Source organism: Macaca mulatta, chromosome 7, assembly GCF_049350105.2.
Source record: "Macaca mulatta isolate MMU2019108-1 chromosome 7, T2T-MMU8v2.0, whole genome shotgun sequence".
Lineage (NCBI taxonomy): Eukaryota > Metazoa > Chordata > Mammalia > Primates > Cercopithecidae > Macaca > Macaca mulatta.
In genome coordinates, this window is record NC_133412.1 from 174,267,819 (window position 1) to 174,282,870 (window position 15,052).

The 15,052-nt window shown below is 35.1% G+C and overlaps 2 non-coding genes across 2 annotated transcripts; both read left to right on the forward strand.

Moving 5' to 3' along the window:
• The first annotated feature begins 545 nt into the window (after window positions 1-545).
• Window positions 546-617, forward strand: LOC114679989 (small nucleolar RNA SNORD113/SNORD114 family). The gene has a single exon (XR_003732068.1). It is a non-coding gene; the product is annotated as a small nucleolar RNA SNORD113/SNORD114 family (small nucleolar RNA).
• Window positions 618-10,135: 9,518 nt separating this feature from the next.
• Window positions 10,136-10,207, forward strand: LOC114679983 (small nucleolar RNA SNORD113/SNORD114 family). The gene has a single exon (XR_003732064.1). It is a non-coding gene; the product is annotated as a small nucleolar RNA SNORD113/SNORD114 family (small nucleolar RNA).
• Window positions 10,208-15,052: the final 4,845 nt, after the last annotated feature.

Sequence of the window (15,052 nt, forward strand, 5' to 3'; positions counted from 1 at the left end):
GTACCCTGAAACAAAATTTAAGATCGATATAATTCTGAACAAGTCGGTTCTGCGAAAAAGTGGATGGAAGAAGATATTTCATTCAGTTTCAATTGTTTAGTATTTCACTTTTTCACTACTCTTAATTTACACATTCTGCCATTGATAAAGATTTAGGTTTCTAAGCTATGGCAGAGAAAACACAAGGAAGGAAAAAAATGTTGTCAGTGAAGGAAAACATGATGTTCCTTTATGTTCTTTGTTAAATATTTAAAATTTGAAAATAGTTGAGGAAAGGCTAGAGAAAGAGGGCCCTGCCTGGGCCACGTTGAGTGTGAGACTGCATAAGGATTTTGGTTGGTCCATACGTGTAACAGTGAGATCCTCTGTAGAAGGAGATTTGGTGGATTAGCTCTTGGAGAAATTAGCCTACATATATCAGTTATAACATTCACATATCTTATTCTTGCTTTGTTGTGATTCATGAATATTGATTAAGTAATTTTTAGTCAATTAATGAACTAAATCAACAAACAACTGTATAAATAAATAAAAAGTCTCAAAACTAAACCAATGATAAGTACTCTGGGGTGCTTGAATCAAGGATTTTGATTAAACTATATGACTCTGAGGTTCATTGTAAAAACAAGCCTAGTTTACTGCCTCAGTGGGACATGAGCTTGTAGCTGCAGTGAGGAATATAAGCATCTCGTGCTTAGGATTTTGCAGATCTGATATGAATCCTACTATTAGTAGTAAATCAGTGCATGAGTAAATAAAGACACATACCAATGAATTCAGCCAAAGAGGGCTGGATATGCACCAATTATGAGAGTATGTAATGAGATATAAATTATTATTAAATATTTCTGAGAAGCTGAGTTCTAATAAGTAAATAGTTCAAGGCTGTTACCATATTGGTTAGGAACATATGGGCAGATGTATGTTTCTGGGTTGCCGGCTGTTAATTTTGTTCCGTATTTTAATATGAAAAGGGAAAAGAAGGGAACAGAAATAATTGCTTACAGAACTACCTAATTGAAAGATCAAGCAGGCACCAACTGTTGAGCTTATGGGCAGATGTTAGTCTTATTTAGAGCTCTTGTTCAGGGTATGTAGGTTAACAAATTTTGATGTTATTATTCTAAGCATATGAAGGAAGGGATTATTTATTTATTTGCTTATTTTTTATTGACAGAATTTTTTTATTAACTGTAGCATCAAGAACAATACTTCCCTCATAGCAATGACAAAATAAAACTATAATAATAAAATAATAAAAAATAATACAACTGTTAGTAATATAGCTAACAATAATTGTTTACTATATATTAACTATTGTGCAATTTTTAAAAAATTTTCTATTTTTATAGGTTTTGGGGGAATAGGTCATTTTTGATTACATGGGTAAGTTCTTTAGTGGTGACGGTGCATCTGTCACCTGAGCAGTGTACACTGTACCCAATGTGTAGTCTTTTATTCCTCATCCCCTACCAGCCTTCCCCTTGAGTCCCCAAAGTTCATTATGTCATTATTATGCCTTTGCATCCTCATAGCTTAGCTTGCACTTACAAGTAAGAACATATGATGTTTGGTTTTATTCCTAAGTTAATTCACTGAGAATAATGGTCTTCAACTCCATCCAGGTTGTTGCGAATGCCATTATTTTGTTCCTTTTTATGACTGAATAGTATTCCATTTGGTGGATATATATACACATTTTTCTTATCCACTTGCAGGTTGATAGGCATGTAGGCTGGTTTCATATCTTTGCAATTGTGAATTGTGTTGCTATAAACGTGTGTACAAGTGTCTTTTTCATATAATGACTTCTTTTCCTCTGGGTAGATACCCAGTAGTAGGATTGCTGGGTTAAATGGTAGTTCTACTTCTAATTCTTTAAGGAATCGCCATGCTGTTTTCCATAGTGGTTGTACTAGTTTGCCTTCCCACCAGCAGTGTAAAAGTGTTCCCTTTTCACCACATCCATGCCAACATTGATTAACTTTTGATTTTTTAATTATGGCCATTCTTGCAGGAGTAAGGTGGCATCCTATTATGGTTTTAATTTGCATTTTCCCTGGTAATTAGTGATGCCGAACATTTTTTCATATGTTTGTTGGCCATTTGTATATCTTGTTTTGGAAATTGTCTATTCATGTCCTTTGTCCACTTTTTGATAGATTATTTTTGTTTTTTTACTGATTTGTTTGGGTTCCTTGTAGTTTCTGATTATTAGTCCTTTGTCAGATCATAGCTTGCAAGTATTTTCTCCCACTCTGAGGGGTGTCTGTTTACTCTGCTGATTATTTCTTTTGCTGTTCAGAAGCTTTTTAGTTTCATTAGGTCCCATCTATTTATTTTTGTTTTTGTTGCATTTGTTTTTGTGTTGTTGGTCAAAACTCTTTGCCTAGGCCAATATCTAGAAGAGTTTTTCCAATGTTATATTGCACAGTTTTTATGGTTTCCGGTCTTAGATTTTAAGTCTTTGATCCATTTTGAGTTGGCTTTTGTATTCTTCTACATGCGGCTGGCCAATTATCCCAGCGGCATTTGTTGAGTAGGGTATGCTTTTCCCACTTTATGTTTTTGTTTGTTTTGTTGAAGGTCAGTTGGCTGTAAGTATTTGGTTTTATTTCTGGGTTCTCTCTCCTTTTCCATTGGTCTACATGCCTATTTTTATACAAGTATCATACTGTTTTGGTGACTATAGCTTTGTAGTATAGTTTGAAGTTGGGCAATGAAATGCCTCCAGATTTGTTAGTATTACTTTGACTATGTGGGCTCTTTTTCAGTTCCATATGAATTTTAGGATTATTTTTTCTAGTTCTGTGAAGAATAATGATGGTATTTGGATGGTAATTGCATTGAATCTGTAGATTCCTTTTGGTAACATGGCCATTTTCACAATATTGATTCTATCCATCCATGAACGTGGGATGTGTTTTCATTTGTTTGTGTCATCTATGATTTCTTTCAGCAGTGTTTTGTAGTTTTCCTTGTAGAGATCTTTCACCCCTTTGGTTAGGTATATTCCTAAGTACTTTTTTGTTCTTGTTGCAGTTGCCATACAAGCGATTGAGTTTTTGATTAGATTTTTAGCTTTGTTGTTGTTGGAGTATAGCAGTCCTACTGATTGCAGGAAAGCAATTATTTAAAAGAGGACAGGGGCCGGGCGCGGTGGCTCACGCCTGTAATCCCAGCACTTTGGGAGGCCGAGGCGGGCGGATCACAAGGTCAGGAGATCGAGACCATGGTGAAACCCCGTCTCTACTAAAAATACAAAAAATTAGCCGGGCGCGGTTGTGGGCGCCTGTAGTCCCAGCTACTCGGGAGGCTGAGGCAGGAGAATGGCGTGAACCCGGGAGGCGGAGCTTGCAGTGAGCCGAGATCACGCCACTGCACTCCAGCCTGGGCGACAGAGCGAGACTCCGTCTCAAAAAAAAAAAAAAAAAAAAAAAAAAAAATAAATAAATAAAAGAGGACAAACATAGATGAATAAGGTTAATTTATCATTAAAAGTGTCTGTATAAATAAAAGGGGTATGGGGTTCTGCACACTGTGGATAAAGCGCATAGAATCAGTTATTTGCAATAATATTTTAGGCCATTTTGCATTTTCTTTGAAGAAAATAAAAATACTAACAAATTATTCCATGAGTGAATAAAAAATAAACAAATAAATGAATAGATTCATAAGTTAGGATCAAACACAGACCATTGCTGAAAATGTGTTAAGAAATGGGAACATAAATTTATCCAATTCTAATCAAGGAAGACCTATAAAAAAGATCACCTTGGTTCTTACCTTTGTGGGTGGGGCTTAAGTGATGGAATTTGGAACATGCATAGTTTTGATCTTTTTCTTAGGATATAGGTTCAGGAGTTTTCCGTATAGTGCCTAAATTGGTAATTAAACAAGTCAATAAATAAAATCAGGGCCATTCTTAGGCTAATTGGGAATTTGACAAAAACTGCAGGTTTTTTTTTATATATAAATTTGGTACAACGGGACTTAGGTCCCTTAAAAAATCTAAATCTGTGCTGCTTCTTGAATTTTCTAAAATCTGGTTTTCACTCCACATCCCATATGCCAGATCTGACTTATTTGTTATCCAGTGATGGAGATCATGTCTGTCACTTATGTGGATAAGAAACAGAGAGGCACATGTGAGTAACAGAGTTCTTGTTCTTGCTTTGAAGGGGGCTATTGATGTTGTCCATCGAATTAATTCAAAGAATGAATGGCTACCTCAAACATAAATAGAATTAAAAAATGCTGAGAGAGTGGATGTGAAGTGTTCTCGCCACAAAAATGACAACTATGGGAGGTAATGTTTATATTAATTAGCTAGAGTTAGTCAACCGACAGTGTATATATACTTCAAAACATCATGTCGTACACTATAAATACACATAATTTTATCTGTCAATTAAAAATAAAATAACAAAATCAAAACCAATTAAACAATGCCATGCGTGGACCAATATTGGGAATATGTAATGAACCATAGGTTAAGATGAATTCATTTCAGTACAGCTGAAGTCCCTTAGAAAGATGAGTTTATTTTGGTACAACTGGAATCCCTTACAAACATAATTGGAGGAGGTTGTATTCATTTTCATGGTTGCTTAATATTCTCCTCTATTGTGCACCATATTTTAAGAAGATTTCTCTATTGATAAAGATCTAGGCTTTTACATTGTTGGGAAGGGAGCACCTACAAATATGGAACGAATTGCCAGTGTTCCAGTTGTGGAATGAGATGAGAGACTGTTCATTGTACTGCTGTTAAGTTATGAGTAAATCAAGTGAAAGATGATTGAGCAAAGAGCAGTGGCACATGGGATGGGTAGTAAGCAAGGTTATTGATTAATTATAGGCACAGTCTGAGTCTCAATTAAAAAGAGATCTCGTCTACCAGCTCTGTGGGAAATGAGCGTGGAGATAGCATTCTGCAACAGTCAGAGGTCTTGTTCTTGGGTTTTTGTGATTCATGTAAATTATTTTGTGGGTGAAATCATTAATGAAATAGTATGCATAGTCAATAAACAGTGTATAAGTAAATACATGAGAAAAAAGTGAGTGATGAATAGTTCTGGGGCATATGAATGATTAATTTTGATTAAACCCTAAACTCTGAAGTCCATTAGAAAGAGACCTTGCTCTTCTCTGTAAGGGAGTGGAGTTCAGAGTAGAAGTTCAGGTTCTTCGGCTTCAGTGAGTGCTTAGGTAGGGATTGTAAGTGAATCAATGAATGCATTAACAAAGTAATGTGTAAGTGAAGATAAAGACTATCATATGTGGACCATTTATGACAGCATGTCATGAAACAAGTGTTACTAGTAATATATTTGTAGAATACTGAATTTCAATATAATACATAGGCAAAAGCTGTCGTTTGGAGTACCTAGGAGCTCCAGACACACAGAAACACATAGATAGATGCATCTAAGTGTCCATGTTGGCATTCTGGATTGGTAAGAGGTTGCTGGTTGTCAGTTTATTAAGAAGGGAAAATATTTACATAAAATATTACATGACTGTAACAGAAAAGGAGCAAATATGTGCCAATTTGAGGATGTGTTACATGACACCAGTTATGATCCATCTAATTGTATCTACTGAATTTTATAAAAAACAACAAAAAATGGCAAGGGATAGAGTCAGTTATTTCTATGGGTAATGAGCATGTGGGTTGTTTTGTGTTCAAGTATAGAATCTAAGATCTCTGGTAATTATATATTGTTTTTTAAGTTGAATGAATATAATTATATGTCAAGGGTCAATTCTGGACAGTGTGGAGCAAGCTTATGACTAATCCCGTTCTACCCTACTGATGTCCATATAGAGAAAGTGGGATCTAGGCGCTTCTAACTTGGGTTAACTTGGGTTAAGTTCATAGAGAGAGATCATAGAGTATTTCAGTTCTGGGCTGCTAGTGGGTTTACTATATTTTATTGAGATAGAGCCAAACATGAACCAATATTGAGAATGTGTCATATGACCAGGGTTATAATTAATCCAACATTATTTAGTGAGTTTTATTTTTCAGAAAATTAAAAGAGGAGGATTTTGTTGACTGTGGCTGTGGGCTATGAACATGTAGACAGATATTGACAGTTCGTATCTTTCGTCTTGGAGTCCATTGTTACTGATATGTTGTTCTAAGGGAATACAGGAGGTTGTTCATATCTAGATCAATTACTTAAGGGAAGGTCAAGCATGGGCCAATGAGGAACATGTGTTATGAACCAAAGATAATGATTACTCCAGTTATACTCTAATGTTGTCCAGATAAATAGAGCTCCAGGTTGCCCCTGCTTTGGGTAAAGCATACATTGAAATTTCCATGGAGTAATTCTTTAGAAAAACAGATATGTAATTTATTCCATGCATAATTGTATATATGAATAAATAAGCAAATCACTAGACATATAAATCAGAAAGATTCTGTGTCATAGATGAGAATATGCCATAAAATGAAGGTTTACATTTATCTAATTTTACACAAGTGAGATCCACCAAAAATGATCACCTATCTGTTAAATTTATGGATAGGGAGTATGTAGACAGATATTTATGATAGATATGGCTCTTATTCTCATGTTGATATTCATTGTATTATTTAAAAGTCCAAACTACACAAGTCAATAAATAAGGAGTGCCATTTTTGGGCAATGATGAGGTGACCCAAGTTTATGATTAATCTAATACTGCCAAACAAATTTCCATTAAAAAGTCTAACTGTAGGGTCTTTCTTTCTCTTGAAAATATGTATTTTACTTCACCAAATGAGCACATTATGGTGAAGAACTGGTTTAATCATTCTCTAATGCTAAAGATCTTGGCTTTTACCTCTGCAGGTAAGGAGAGAAGAGATTTATGTAAGTAACAATTAGCGTTTACTGTTCTTGGATTGGGAGGTTGGTTTATAGGTGTTGCCTGAATTTATTAAAATAATAACTGGATATATTAATAAATAAAACTAGGTAACACCAATATGGACCAGTGATAAGAATATGTTCAGAATTGGGATTTATGATTAATCTGATTCAGCACTAGTAAAATTCAATAAAAAAGATACAAGGTGTTTCATTCATTTTCAGAGACGATTCAAATTCTGTTTTATTTTTGCACTGTGATTCAGTTAAGTACCTATCCACTGATAATTAATTCCTTGAGGGAGGAGCACATAGGAAGATGGACAATATTGTCAGTGTTCTAGTTGTGCAGCAAGATTATGATTCCTTGGTAATTTATTACGTCATCTTTGGCACTTGAAAAAGGGCCAACTGTGGACCAGTGAGTAGCATGGAACTGACATGAAACAAGGATGTTGATTAATTTATATGTGCAAAAAGTGCATATATGTGTGTGTATATGTATATGTATGCAAATACACACACACATATATGTTGCAAAAAGTGACCTCATCTATTAGCTTTGTGCTCAATGGACATATATACAATTATTAGTAGTCACAGATGTTGTTTTTGACCTTTTTGATTCATGAGAATTGATTATACTATTATTAATGAACAATGAATAAAGAAATAAACGATGCATAAAGTATGTCAAGTATAGCCAGTCATTAGTATTCTGAGCTGTAGGAATCAAAGATTTTGATTCTCAGAGAAAAAAGAAACTAGTTATTTCTTCTGTGGGAAAGGGGCTTACAGCAAAAGTTAGGAAAAGCCAAAGATCTGATTCACAGTTTTTCATGCTGTGAATGGTATGAGAAGTGAACCAGTGCAAGAATAAAGATGCAGAAATTAATGATGGGCTAATTATGCAAGTCTGTAATGAAACAAGGATTATTACTAATTGTTGTTATTTTCTGAAGCACTGAGTTTCATAACATAAATAGATTAAGTCCCCCTTACAATTTTCCATAAAAGACATATCTAATTTCATGAGAGTCCCTGTTGTAATTTTGGACTGATGTTGGGTTGTTGGTTTTATTTAGAAAACAAACAAATCATTTATATTAAAAGTAATTTTTCCAATAATTGCCTAATTGAAAGAAGGCCAGGTGTGGACTAATATTGAGAATATGATCGTAGGTATTATTAATCCAATTCTGTTCACTGAACATTATTTAAAAAAATAATAATGATCTAGCCATTTGTATTTTTGGGCAAGTGAGCATACAAACAGATATTAGTGTTCTTGTCTAGTTTCTTGGATTTTATTCATTTTGATGTATTGTAAAAAGCGAATGAACAAATGAGTTTGTGTTTCAATTATTTAAAAGAATATAGAGGATTGGCCAATGTGTCATGAAACAAAGATAACAATTAACCCATTTTTACAGATTAAAGAAAAAAGACATCTACATGGATCCCACTTTGGACACAGTGCATGTCAACAGTTGCATGAAATTGTATTCCACTTCTGGATTACTGTTTGGTTTTATTCTTTTTTTAAAAAAAGATGAATAAATCATCAAATTATTTTTGGGGTAATTAAATAAAAGAAAGAACACAAGTGAGTCAGTAAATGCTTAAATTAAGGTAAATCTTGGATCACTGCTTCATGGCACACTCTCAGCAATGCTCAAATACGGTCCCTTAAAAGAGATTAATGAGGTTTGGGTGTTTATGTGGTTAGGAGTATACAAATGGATAGTTGTAATGGTTACATTTATTACTCTTGTGTTGGATGGATTTAAGGGTTCATTATATTAAAAATTAAACAATAAATCCAAAAGGTATGGTTATTCTTGACTCAATAATGAGAATGTGTTAGGAACCAAGGCTTATGATTAATCTAAAAGAATTTCTAAAAGAAGTTAAGTCTTTGCTGTTTCATTTTTTTCTAAAATGTGTATTTTCCTTCACACAATGAACATGCCACACCTAATTATTCAATAACAATAAAGATATGGGTGTTTCACCTCTGTGGTTAAGGAGGTCAGAGACTGTTGCAGATAATAGTCACAACTCATGTCCTGGGTTTAGGTGGCTTGTTCATCACTAAATTATGTTAGAAGAATAAACGGCTAAATATATACATATATGAAAAGCATACCATGCAAAAACCAATAATGGAAGTGAACCAAAGTTTATGATTAGTCTTAATTCAGCCCAACTTAGGTCCATTACAAATGATGGAGGGCTTTTATTTTTCAGAGGTTTTTAATATTGTATTTTATTTTGTGCCGTGGTTGATTTACACACATTTCTTTAATGTTAAAGATCAAGGCTATTCACTCCTCTAGGGTGAAGCTAGAGGAGTGAATAGAGGAGTGAATATCCTCTAGATAGGAAGAGGAAGATAGTGTCAGTGTCCTCATTGTGAGTTAAGATGGTGGTTCCACAGTTGTTCATTCTATTGTATTATTATCTTTTGCTGTGTAATGAATTACTGAACAATTTAATGGATTAAAACAACAATAATGTTTGTTATTTCTCACGGTTTCTATGTGGCAGGAATCCAGGAGAGGCTTACTGGGGGCAGTTTTGGCTTAGGGTCTCTTGTGAAGTTGCAAGCAAGATGTCAGATGAAGTTGCAGTCATCTGAAAGCTTGACTGTATTAGAGAGTCTGCTTCAATTACATGGCTGGAAAGTTGGTGCTGATTATGGGAAGCCACAGTTTCATCACAAATGGACTCTTCCTCAGGACTGCTTGAGTATCCTCACAACATGGCAGTTGATGTCCCCTAGAGCAATCAATCTAAGACAGAGAAATGTGGAACTCTCAAAGTATTTTATAATCTGGCTCCAGAAGTCATACACCATCATTTCCACAGTATTCTATTGGTAACATAGGCAGTCATGATTTAATATGGAAAGAAGCTACACAAGGCTATGCGTACCAGGAGACATGGGCTTTGGGAGCCATTTTGGAGGCTGGCTACCTCACGTACTATCTTTAAAATATAGACAAATTAAATACAAGAAAGTCTGGATGAAATATTAATGTGAGTTTGGTATGAAGCAAGGAAGTGTAGTTCATTATTTGTATAATGCTTAGATCCATTCTAAAAAAATGCAGTGTCACTTCTATGTAAAATAAGTTTATAGATGTCAGTAATATTCAAGGATCTCGTTCTTAGATTTTTTTGATTTGTGTCTATCGGCTTTGTTGTTAGTGGCTCAATGAGTGAAACAATAAAGTATGAATGAATGAATAAAAAAGGAATGCTAGGCCTAGACCAATGATGAGTATTCTGGGGTGTCTGAATCGATGATTTTGATTAAACCCTGTAACTCTGAGGTCCATTACAAGAGGAGACCTAGTTAACACCTATATGGTAAATGATATTATAGTAGAAGTTAGAATTATTTGGGATTTTGTTCTTAGGCAGTTGAGGTTCATAGGTGTGGATTGTATTACTAGAAAAGATTTAGTAAATGAAAAATGAAACAAATATGTAAATAAAGGAAGACAAGTAGAGCCATATGTGGCCTAATTATGAGAATGTATAATGTATTTATTATTATTAACACACTTCTGAAGCACTCAAGTTTCAACATAAATTGATTAAATCTGATACTTATTTGGGTAAGGAGTATATATAGAGAGATAAGTACCTAGAAATCAATGTTGTTTGTCCCGCATTATTTAGGTGGTGCTGTTTCTTAATGAACACAAGAAAATATGATCTAGTCTGGGAGTAATGAGCAAATGGACAGGTGTTAATGCCATTCATATTTCTGATGCAGTCTGTATGTTCACAGATACTGATGATATGAGTGAATGTATACACAGGAGTGAATGTATTCAGTTATTTGAGGAACGTAAAGCAGTGTTTCTTGACTTTGGCTGTATGGACATTTTGGGTAATTCTCTATGGTGCAGGATTGTCTTGTATATTGTAGGATGTGTAGTAACTTCATTGGCTTCTACTCAGTAGATGCCAATATTGACCCTCCTCCCAGTGTGACAATCAAACATTTCTTCAGACTTTGGCAAATTTCATCTGTGGGGGGCAACATTGGCCCCAGTTGAGAACCACTGAGGTACAACATGGACTGAAGAGGAGCATGTGTTAAAAAAGTGTGAATTATTTATCCTGTAGTATCTTACTGATGTTTGGGTAAAAAAAAAAAGCAAAACAAAAAGACCTAAAACTAGGCTCTTCCCATACGGGGTCAGGTTCATGTGTATAGTTGCATTTAATTGTATTACAATTCTGGGTTGTTGATGGGCTGATCATACTGTGTTTTCTCTGAAAAAACAAATGATTGTTCATGAATGCTTACTAAATGAATAAGCGAAACAAAAAATGAATAAAGAGATACATAAAGTAGAGTCTAGCATGGACTATTTTGGCGAAATTTTACCATAAAAAAGTGTTTAAATTTACCTAATTCTGTATTGTATAAATGAGATCCATTATTGGGAATAAAGTTCTAGACTTTTACCATCTGGGTAGAAAACACATAGATGGATACTTGTAATAGCTTTTATTCTTGTGTTGGGTGCCAGATAAATCAGTAAATAATATTGCAGGCCATTCTTTGGCCACTGATTACAATGTGGTGTGAATGAGAGTTTATAATTAATCTTGTACAGTCCTACAAATGCCCCTTGAAAGATTTAAATGCATGTAGGCTGTTCTTTCTTAAATCTGCTCTTACTTTACACAATAGATGCACCATACCTGATTTAATTATTTTTCAGTGGTGAAAATTATGGCTCTTACTTCTGTGGGTAAAAAGTGTAGGAATGGATTTAAGTAAATTTTTATCTTCTTGATTTGTGGGGAGCTGTTCATACTTTTTATTATTTTAGAGAAATAAATGGGCACATTTTTAAATAAAGTAAAAAAGCTCTGTGCCGAGATGGCGCCACTGCACTCCAGCCTGGGCAACAGAGTGAGATTCCGTCTCAAAAAAAAAAAAAAGCTCTGTGCGTTGCCCAGTGATAGAAATGATTGTAAACAAAAACAAAATTCTATTTCCATTCGACACAACTGAGAACATTAAAGAAAATAAGGAAGTTTTTAAATGACTTTTAGAGTTGAGGATTATTCCATTTTATTTTTGCACCCCAGCTAAATTACATTTCCTCAAGTGACCTAATCTGTTGAACATATATATATACACACACACACACACACACACACACACACACACACACACACATATATATATTTTTTTGAGACAGAGTCTCTCTCTGTCACCATGCTGGGGATCACTGCAATCTCCGCCTCCCAGGTTCAAGCGATTCTCCTGTCTCAGCCTCCCAAGTAACTAGGACTACAAACACGCGCCAACATGCCCAGCCAATTTTTGTATTTTTAGTGGAGACAGGGTTTCACCATGTTGGCCAGGATGGTCTCAATCTCTTGACCTCATGATATGCCTGCCTTAGCCTCCCAAAGAACTGAGATTGCAGGCATGAGCCACCTCGCCCGGCCAATCTGTTGAATGTTTAAGGGCAGCACATAGACAATGGTTTATATTGTCAGTGTTCCTATTGTGGGGTAAGATGGTGTGCTTGTGGTCATTTATTGTTCCATATTTAAAATACAGACAAATTAGGCCGGGCACTGTGGCTCACACCTGTAATCTCAGCATTTTGGGAGACTGAGGTGTGCGGATCACCTGAGGTCAGATCGCCCAGGCTGGAGTGCAATGGTGCAATCTCGGCTCCCTGCAACCTCTGCCTCCTGGACTCAAGCCATTCTGCCTCAGCCTCCTGAGTAGCTGGGATTACAGGCACATGCTGCCACGCCCGGCTAATTTTTTGTATTTTAGTAGAGACAGGGTTTCACCATCTTGAACTCCTGAGCTCAGACAATCTGTCTGCCTGGGCGTCCCAAAGTGTTGGGATTACAGGGGTGAGCCACCATCCCAGGCCAGAGACTTTATATTTTTTAGAGTAATTTTGGGTTCACGGCAAAATTAAGCAGAAGGTACATGTACAAGCCTCCTAAGTAGCTGGGATTACAGGCATGTGCCACCATGCCCAACTCGTTTTTGTATTTTTAGTAGAGACGGGGCTTTGTCATGTTGACCAGGCTGGTCTCAAACTCCTGGCCTCAAGTGATCCGCCCATCTTGGTCTCCCCGAGTATCGAGATTCTAGGCATAAGCCACCATGCCTGGCCTTATTTTTTAATCATGAATGAGTGTTGAATTTTGTCAAATGCTTTTCTATATTTATTGATATGATCTTGTGATATTTTTCCCTTTGTCTGTTGATGTAATGGATTAATTAACTGATTATGAAATGTTGAGCCAAGCTTGCATATCCGTGACAAATTCTACTTGGTTGTGGTGTTAATATTTTTTGAGAATTTTGACAGGTATGTTCATGAGAGATATTGGCCTGTAGTTTTTCTTTTCTTTGAATATTTTTTAATGGTTTTGGTATTTGGGTAATGCTGGCCTTTGGGAACGAGTTAGGAAGTAGTTTATCTTCTGAAAGAGAGTACAGAATTGGTATAATTTCTTCTTAAGTGTTTGGAAGAATTAATCTGTAAATCCATCCATATCTGGTGTTTTCTGTTTTGGAGAGTTAACTGTTGATTAAATTTGTTTTAATAGATATAGGCCTATTCAAATAGTTTTTCTTGTGTGAGTTTTGGCAGATTGTATCTTTCAAGGAATTGGTGCATTTCTTTAATGTCATCAAATTTGTGGGCATAGAGTTGCTTATATTATTCCCTTATTATCCACTTAATGTCCATGGGGTCTGTAGTGATGTCCTTTCTTTCTAATATTAGCAATTTGTGACTTTTCTTTTTTTTCTTAGTTAGCTTTCTAGAGGCTTTTTGATTTTGTTGAACTTTCCAAAGAACCCATTTTTTTTGGTTATTGATGATTCTTCTCTACTGATTTTCTCTTTTTAGTCTCAATGATTTCTGCTCTAGTTTTTGTTATTTCCTCCTTCTGCTTACTTCAGATTTAATTTGCTCTTTTTTCTAAGGTGGAGACTTAGATTAATAATTTTAGATCTTCTTTTCTTTTTAAAATTTAATATTAATATTATTTTAAATGTTAAAATATAATTGTATACAACTGTGGGGTACAATGGGATGTTTTGATATAGGTGTACAATGTGAAATGATTGAATCAAGCTAGTTAATGTATCCATCATTTTTATTGTTTACTTATCATTTTTATTGTGAGACATTTGAAATTTACTCTCTTATTTTGAAATACCCAGCACAGTTTCATTGACTGTAGTCATCCTGCTTTGCAGTAGATGTCAACCTTATTCCTCCTGTCTATCTGAGACTTTGTACTCTGTGATCAACAACTCCCCATTCCCTCCCTTACTCTCACCCCATCCTCCATTAACCATCATCCTAATCACTACTTCTATGAGTTCAGCTCAGAGAATATGTGGCATTTGTCTTTGTGTGCCTGGCTTATTTCACTCAGCGTAATATCCTCCATGTTCATCCACACTGTCACAAATGACAGAATTTTCTTCTTTTAAAAGGATGAATAGTATTCCATTGTGTGTATATTCCACAATTAGTTCATTCATCCCTTGGTGGACCTTAAGTTGGTTCCATATCTTGCCTATCATGAATAATGGTGCAATAAACATAAGAATGCAGATATCCCCTTGACATACTGATTTTGGTTTCTTTGGGTAGGGTTTCTGGATCATATGGTAGTTCTATTTTTTATTTTTATTTTTGAGGAACCTCCATAACTTTTTCCACAATGGCTATACTAAACTACATTCCTACCAACAATATAGAAGAGTTCCCTTTTCTCTGCATCCTTGCCATCATTTGTTACCTTTCATTTTTTTGATGAAAGCCATTCTAAAAGATAAGAGATGGTATCTCATTGTGATTTTAATTTGTGTTTCCCTAGTGATTAGAGTGACTGATAATTTTTTTATTTATCTGTTGGCCATTACTATGTCTTCTTTGGGAAAATATCTGTCCAAATCCTGTGTCTATTTTTAAATTGGGTTTTCTTGCTATTGAATTGTTTGTGTTCCTTATATATTTTGCATATTAACGCCTATGAGATGTATGGTTTGCACATTTTTTTTCCTGACTTGGAAGTTGTCTCTTCATTCTGTTAATTGCTTCCTTTGCTGGAAACAATTTTAATTTGGTTTTTAATTTGATGACATTCTACTTGTCTATTTT